Genomic DNA, 7,985 nt, shown 5'->3' with positions numbered 1-7,985 from the left:
CCATAATGCAATGCATTAAGTATGCAACAGCTTCTTGCAGCTGGAATGACAAATTATGCATTTCACAGGCTGGTGAGACAACTTAATAAAGCTCTTTTTGTTGTGGAGGCACAAATAATGTTCACTCTGTGGAAACAAATATTCCCCTGGGGGCAATAAAAAAAAGACATCTATTTATTTTTAAACATTGAAGCCTTAAAGGTACAATCTGTAACTTTTTCACCTTTAAATGACGGTTCTAAAGGTCGATGTAACTGCACAAAAACTTTCCACTACTATGTTTACAGTGTGTAGTTTGCGAGCGGGCCAAGGTCGTCTCAGGAAAGGTGTGTGCAGCTTTACACACAAGGTCTCAGTTTTGAAAAAGAAGTTAGCCTGTCTCTGTCCTGTTTGACTCAATGGCTGAGGCTATGAGACGGAAAAGGACAGTGATGAAGCTAAGAAGAGAAAAAGAGAGAGTGACTGAGCAAGAAGCCGGCTAGAGGAAAGGCCTTTGCACACTAAGTCTGGGTTTTGGATCCATTATGTACAGAGACCTTGTACTCTGCGTCTGATCTTTTCTTTTTCTTTTAATTGAGAACATTCACAGTATCAGTCAAGATGTCTCGCACTCTAAATAAAAAGCTTCCGTCTTCATGAAAATGAGACAATAGCGAGGAGAGTTTCACTTGTCAATAAAGGAGATGCAGAATTATCACGATTACTACCAGCTGCATTTCAGGATGTCTGTGGTCGAGTTTGATCCTCTGATCTCTTTACTGTAACCACACCCTATTCCACTGAGGTGAAGCAATTGATCCTGAACAGCGGCTGGCTGTATACTGGGAGATACCACAGACACACACAGCAGGGTAAATACAAAAAAAAAAAAAAAAAGAGCCTCTTTCAAAAAAAAAAAAAAAGACATCTATTTTGGATTTTTTTTTTTTTCAAAATACTCAAAAACCTTAAATGTTGAGCTTGTTATGCTCGACACGTTTCTTTGGCTTCTTCGAAAGTCTTTGACAAAAACGCTGTGAGATGTTTCATATATATAGTGTAAATGGTAGCACATATTATTTGGTCTTTTCAAAGAAAATGTATGAAGACAAACCTGTCAGTGGGAAGTAATCAATTATATATTGGACTTTTTTTTCCTGTTTGTGCCCTCTACCATCTTAAGAGAGAGGGACATCTCTCTCTCTCTCTCTCTCTTGAACTTGGACTGTAGTACCCATTTGAAACACTAGGTGTCAGAGTTACATATTGCTCCTTTAAGCTTGAAGTCACTCTGGTGACTCCTCATGTATCTTTTGAATATATTGTGTGCTGTGTTGTCGTTAGACTGCTGTTTGTATTGTTTTTTATTGTTTTATTTTTATCTTTTTTATCCTGTCTGTGGCTGACCTCATTTTGTTGCACTGCATAAAATTATGAAGTATCTTCTCTTCATATGGTGTTACTGCTAAGTTTAAAATAGGAAGAGGTCATTACCTTAATGATCTTTATATCGTTTGTAAATCTTTTTTTTGGAGCATTATTTGCCGAACAACAAAACATCTTGCATTAATTCAACACAGAGCAGCTAACAGGAGGAGTCATTCAGTTTTGGAGTCTCTTCTGAAAAATGAATCATTTTCAGACATTTTCCTTCAGATAAAAGCAGTGAAATAACATCTTTATTTAGATATAATACTTTGTATGTCTTGCACCTTGTTTCCTGTGACTCAGTGTGTCCTCTCTCCTGTTTGATCACAGGGATTATTCAGAGGTTTAGTCTTTTAAGTCCTGTTTCGTTTTGCCCATCTAGCTTGTTAGCATTTAAATGACTTTTTGTAATTGCCTGAGCGAATCTTGCAATAACACAACGGGGCGAGTCGCACTCCCTCCTTGTTGTTAACCTCCTCATTCAGACTCAATAACAAACAAACAGAAAATCCTCAGATCCCTGTCTGGATTTTTGGTTCCCTTCGGATGAGTCACATAGATGCTGCGACTCTGCCTTTGATGCTTGTCACTTTGAGTTTTGTTAGCACCTTACACGAAGGAAATATTCATCAATTATCCCGCAAATCCCCTGAGTACGAGCCGAGAGAGACACTTTGTGTTTAACATGCCGGTGCTGTGTGTGTGTGCGTGCGTGTGCGTGTGTGTGTGCATGCGTGTGTGCGTGCTCCCCGCACTGAAATCTCCTTTCTTGTATTAACACATAAGGACTTTGTGCAGGGCATGACTTCATACTTAATCTATAAACTTCAATCCAGTGAGACAAAATCCAAACAGAGACCTATGGAAGGATACACAGCCAGAAAAACGCACATTATTAACCCCTGAAAAAGAAGGAACATACTTCTTTTGCCCTTTTCAGACTCTGTTTCTGTATCTATAAGCTCAGCCGACATCACATGTTCTTATACCTTGATGTTGATTCTGGGACAACGATATTGGTGTGAATTCACTTTGTGTTTCAGAGTTGTAGAAGCACAGCAGGGGTTCCACATGCAGTCAGACATGCGCGCGCACACACACACACACACACACACACAGCACTGCTCTCCTCAGCTGGCTCCGCTGACACCTTCTCACCTCTTTTAACGCCTCTGAAGACCTTTACATTTATATCGAGGGTCAAACAGTCTGAACAGGACTATTGACATGAGGCAGAGATCAAGTTTTTGATGTCACTTTTTATATCCAGAGACATAAACTGGACACATTTGATTCAATTCATCATCCTCTGAGGACAATTCATGTTCTTCAAGAAAAACTCAAGACTCAAGTGAAGCTTGGCGTTTTTGTGACGTCGAAATTCTCCATTTGTTTCTAACAACGCTTCAATAGCTCCTGCACACTGTGGAACACTTTTGTTTCTATGTAACTTCATTTTGACGTCATCTCCAGTCTTGTGACATCACTTGTCTTTTCATTATTGCCAGCTGAAGTCGTGATATTAATGCTTACTGTTGCATCTCACCTTCGATTGGCTGTCAATGTCACAGAGGCGATATCGTAGGTAGTAACAGAGGTGTTAGAGGGTCAGCAGGGGGTGAACAGCGGTGTGTGTTTGTGTGTGTGTGCTTTTCTCACCCCTAAACGCATCCATTTGTGCCATGACCTGTCTGCGCTGAAGACGGTGTGTGCCCGAGCCCACTGGATCTGATTCTGGTGCAGAGCAGAACCCAGCACAGCAGGTTCTCCAGAGAAATAGAAAGAAATAGAAAGAGAGTAACACACAACAAGATTCAGCTGCATCGCATGCGTGCCAGAGAGCGGCCACTTCAGTGACGAGGAGTACAGCAGGGGGGAATAAGGTACAATCTGAGGAGGTGGTCCAGCATTGATTGGTACAAACCTGAGAGGTTATGGATGTGGTTAGCATGTTGTTCAAACAGCTGAACGCAGCGGGAAACCTTCTTTGACACTTGAACTAACCTGTGTTATACAAGGCTGTTTCTACCATAATATTTAACACAGAAAAGTCTGTGAGTGCATAGAAGCAGAAAGAGTCTTTTCAAGGTGCGTTTAATGTTGTCAGATCTTTTGGACTCAGAACTCTCTGAGAGCTAAAAACCCAACTATTGTGTTGGAGACTTCTTCTCGCGAAAACGAGCAAAATAAAGATTGCTGTAGCTTTTTCCCTAAAAGTAGACTTATAAAAAATGAATTCCTCTCATTTCTCCCTCCATATGAGCGGTGGTGTCTGGATTTTCTTGTTTCAGTTTGTTTTGGTTGACTCGGGATGTTTCTGTGCTGGGAGCTGGTGTGTTTCTTTTAGCCGAGGACAGCGGGCGGAGGGTTAATGAGTGGATACAATTCAGTGATCGGACGTGATTCCAACCAGCAAATATGACGGACGTGGGCGTAGCGACATAGAAGAGAAAATACAATCACAGTGATGCAAAAACTCCAAGCAGAGCAAGCTCGCTCTAAAACGAGGGTGACCCTTGAGCTAGCTTATCAGCTTTCCCATTATAGCAAATGTAGAAGGCTCAGGTAGCGTGCAGTGTAGGTAGAAGCAGTAAACGTGCACGAGGGGCCTGGTTTGAATGTTGCGTCTACAAGCTGCAACAACCATTTCTACTGACTGTACCTTTAATAACTCTGGCTAAAGTTGGACTCTCATTTAATCCAAGTCCATCGCTCTGATTGGTCATGATCTTCACTTAAGAGCAGGATTTTCAGTCATTGTTCTCAATCAGGCCTCACGCCTTCATAGGTCATGTGATCTTGTTTCAAAATGAAAAACATCAACATTTCAGTTTGAGGTGTTGTTGAATAAAATCAGCAGAGGGAACATCTTTCAGTGTGTTGCGTTCAAGCCTGCGGGCACAGTTTACCTAAAGTATGAACTTTGGTTTGAAAAGATTCAAAGTGGAAGATATTTCCACAGCAGCACCCCGCTGTAAAGATAAGTCGGAGGATTAATGTAGAATCAAGCTCTTCTAAAAATGTGTCTGCATCGCACTGATAAGGAGGCGTTATGTAAATAGAGTTAATATCAGTGACGCAGCTTTATGAATGAAGTGATAAAAAGTGAGCATATTTATAAAGCTGTGGCTCAGAGAGAGAGAGAGAGAGAGAGAGACAGGCTACAGGTAAGCAGATCTGAGAAGAACACTGACATGAGAAAAGACATTTAAAGGAGAAATTTAAAAAAAGCTGTTCATACATATACATACAATCAGTGATAGATTGGAAGTTGGATAACCAAATTTTTTATTTTTTTTGTGATCAAATGTTTTTATTTTTATTTGAACAGTGGAGGCAAAATTGTGAATCACAGCAAACTATTAAATCTTCTCTGTTTCCTCCATTTTCAATTGCATTGCCTAATCTGCAGCCTGTTTCTCCAATTGTTTGTTGGGCTGTGGCTAAATGTTTTTTCTAGTCAACTTTAAAATAAATACTAATTTTCTATCTTTTACCATAATATCAGCACATTGAATCAACACCTTTGCACAGCTGTTTTGTTGGACCGTCTCTAAAGCAGCCAGAGCTCCAGTTGATCACAGACGTCTCTGAATCCAGGTGTGAGGATAACAGCAGGTGGATGAGTCTGTGCTGTCATAGCAGTGTTCAGAAATAACTCCCACTTACAGCCAGCAGACAAGAACAGTTATTACCAGGAAGCTGATTTACATTTCTCGATGATAATGATGCTAATTAGCTAAACAAAGGAAGTGCTCTTCTCTATTTAGCTCACGGAGCAGGTGCTGAAAGTTGAAACACAGCTGAACCGGTTTGTACGGCAGAGAGATGAAGACTGGAGTTAAGCATTGATGTTGGCGCCCCCTGTGGACAAAGTCTGTACTACCTTTTAAAGATTTCACATTCTTTCATGATGTCAGTCTGTGAAACCTACAGAGCAGCTTTGCATGATTTCCAGCTCTATCTTATACTGGTGTCAGTAAAAACCCTCATTTCAGAGTACCTGAAACAGTTAGTTTAAGCTACTGTCTCTTTAAGGCCCCCTACTCATGTGCCCACTTTTTTCTGATTGGTCAACTCTCACCACTCAGTTTCACCAGATCTGTGTGCATTGCGTGTCTGCTCCATACATCATTGTCCGTCAACACCCACCGGCTGTGGGTGTGGGCGTTCTTCCTCCGCAGCACAGAGAGGAATACCTGCGGTAATTAAACAAATTCACGGACAATGTATGTGGTATGAAACTCTATTTAATCCTTATCAACAAATACACAAACACGAATACGGTTATTTTTCTGAACTGTCAAAACGGAGTGTTTTATTCTGAAAATAAACCAGATGTTTAAATGTTGTATCGGTGCGGATGCGTCGTGCTCTGGCATCCGGCAAAAATAGAAGCCTAGCGTATCTTCTCCGGAGGGATCCAGACTGCCGGAGCTGAGACGCAGTGCAGCAGACGCAGTAGAAGCACATACATCGAAGTGAAAGTGAAACCCATCAGCTTCGCTGGCAGAACAGAGCGGAGACGGACCGAACAGTCATCTGGTGGAATTGGGCCGTCAGGAATCCTTCTGGGGGGGGCAGAACGCTGCAGGGCTGCGCTCCAGAGCTGGGAGAAGAGAGTCTATGTAAGAGGTTTCACGGGTTACGTCGAGGCTTGGATATTCTTGGTTTCATATCAGGAAGCTATCACAGGAGTTTAGTTTGGTCATCCAGCGTCAAACACAATATGAGAGTTTGAACATAGAAATTAGTCTCGTAGATCAACTTTAAACTAACAGAATACTTTGGATGTTTAATGGAGGTCAAATGGTGACAATGTTTGAACATAAAGCACAAATGTTATTTTAACTTCATATTATTAATGTGCCCTAGTACCTATATTAAAAATGCATTAAAGGCACAAGTACTGCAAGTGGATGTAAAAATCTTGGATCATTATCACAGTTATTATTTCTGCATTGAGACTTCATAAAACTTTATTGATCCAGATTGTACATTTTGTAAAACTACCAGCATCCGATCACCGCAGCCTGTCCTCATTTCCTGATTCCCTGGTGAATCATCTGAACGTTATCTGTCTACAGTTCTGTCTGTCTGTCTGTCTGTTTTTCTAACGTCGTCTCCTGTTCTCCCCAGCAGTTCACTCACCTCCTGAGTTAAAGAGTTTCATATGAAGAGCTGCCAGCAGATACTCACTGCCTCCTCCCCGTCCCTTTTAAACTTTGCTCACAGAACGGAAAGGTGACCTCCGAGACTCGAGTTTGCCTCAAATCAAAAAGAGAAGTGCTGCAAGAAACAAAAAGCTGTCAAGGACGTCCACAGATGTTTCAAGTGTGCCATGTTGGTTTGAAAAGAAAGACAGAATAAAACTTTGAAGGGCTCTGTTCTTTTGCTCTCGAGCGCTTAATGATTCAGTCACAGTGCAAAGACCTTCAGGTTCACTGAATTTAAACTTGTTTTTACACAAGTTTATGCCTCTTAAGGCTCAAATATACTTGCGTATGCATAGACAACCTGCTGCATCGTTAACGCAAATGTTCATATGCCTTTGTATGTGTAATACACAACACTTCCTCTAGAGGGAGCACAGCATATATCGGACCGCATAAACGCCATTGTGGAGAAGATCTGTTGCCAGCTATATGTAAATACGTCATTTTTCTTCCCACACGTTCATTGCTATGTAACGGCACCGACGCATTGTTGTGCGGGTCGCTGCGGACTCTTTGCAGTCCAGCTGTGTTTCGACTTTCAGCACCTGCTCCATGAGCTAAATAGAGAAGAGCACTTCCTTTGTTTAGCTAATTAGCATCATTATCTTTGAGAAATGTAAATCAGCTTCCTGGTAATAACTGTTCTTGTCTGATGGCTGTAAGTGGGAGTTATTTCTGAACACTACTATGACAGCACAGACTCATCCACCTGCTGTTATCCTCACACCTGGAAACACTGTTTCTGTCCATTATTGATTGTATTAAGTCTCCATTACATTATTATATTCAGATTTATCATAAATTATTGAACACACACACATATTTAAGTTCTGTTAAAGAGGGCTCTGACACATTTCAGCATCTGAAAATGTACTTGAAAGTAACGTATTAGTTACTTTCCAACGTAACGACTTACTTTCATAATATGTTACTGAGTAACTACTTGAGTTACTTTTTGGTAGAATTGTCGCGAATTTGCATCAAACCACTTACGCTCGAAATGCAGCCAAAATAGCGTCTGTATTCCTCCACTGTCGATTGATGCACCTTCAATACATACCTAGGAACCTTTAGCAAGCATTAGATTGTCATAGGACCAGTCGGAGACAGAACTACATCTGTTTGATGTGCTATGTATGTACTATTTTTATGTAATATCTATTTATGTGATATTTTCAAATAAACGTTCTCAACTTAATTTAGCCTCTACTTGAAAGCAGAAACACACGTAAAAAAAAGTTTTAATACTTGGAGACAAATTTAGGTGTCAAGGGGTTAAACAGGTAATTAACCCATCGAGATGGAGACCTCTTTCACAAGGGTGACCTGGCTAGGAGGGCAGCAGCACACGTCATAATAGCT

The sequence above is a fragment of the Symphodus melops genome, assembly GCF_947650265.1.
Source record: "Symphodus melops genome assembly, chromosome: 1".
Taxonomy (NCBI): domain Eukaryota; kingdom Metazoa; phylum Chordata; class Actinopteri; order Labriformes; family Labridae; genus Symphodus; species Symphodus melops.
This window is presented reverse-complemented; position numbering follows the sequence as displayed.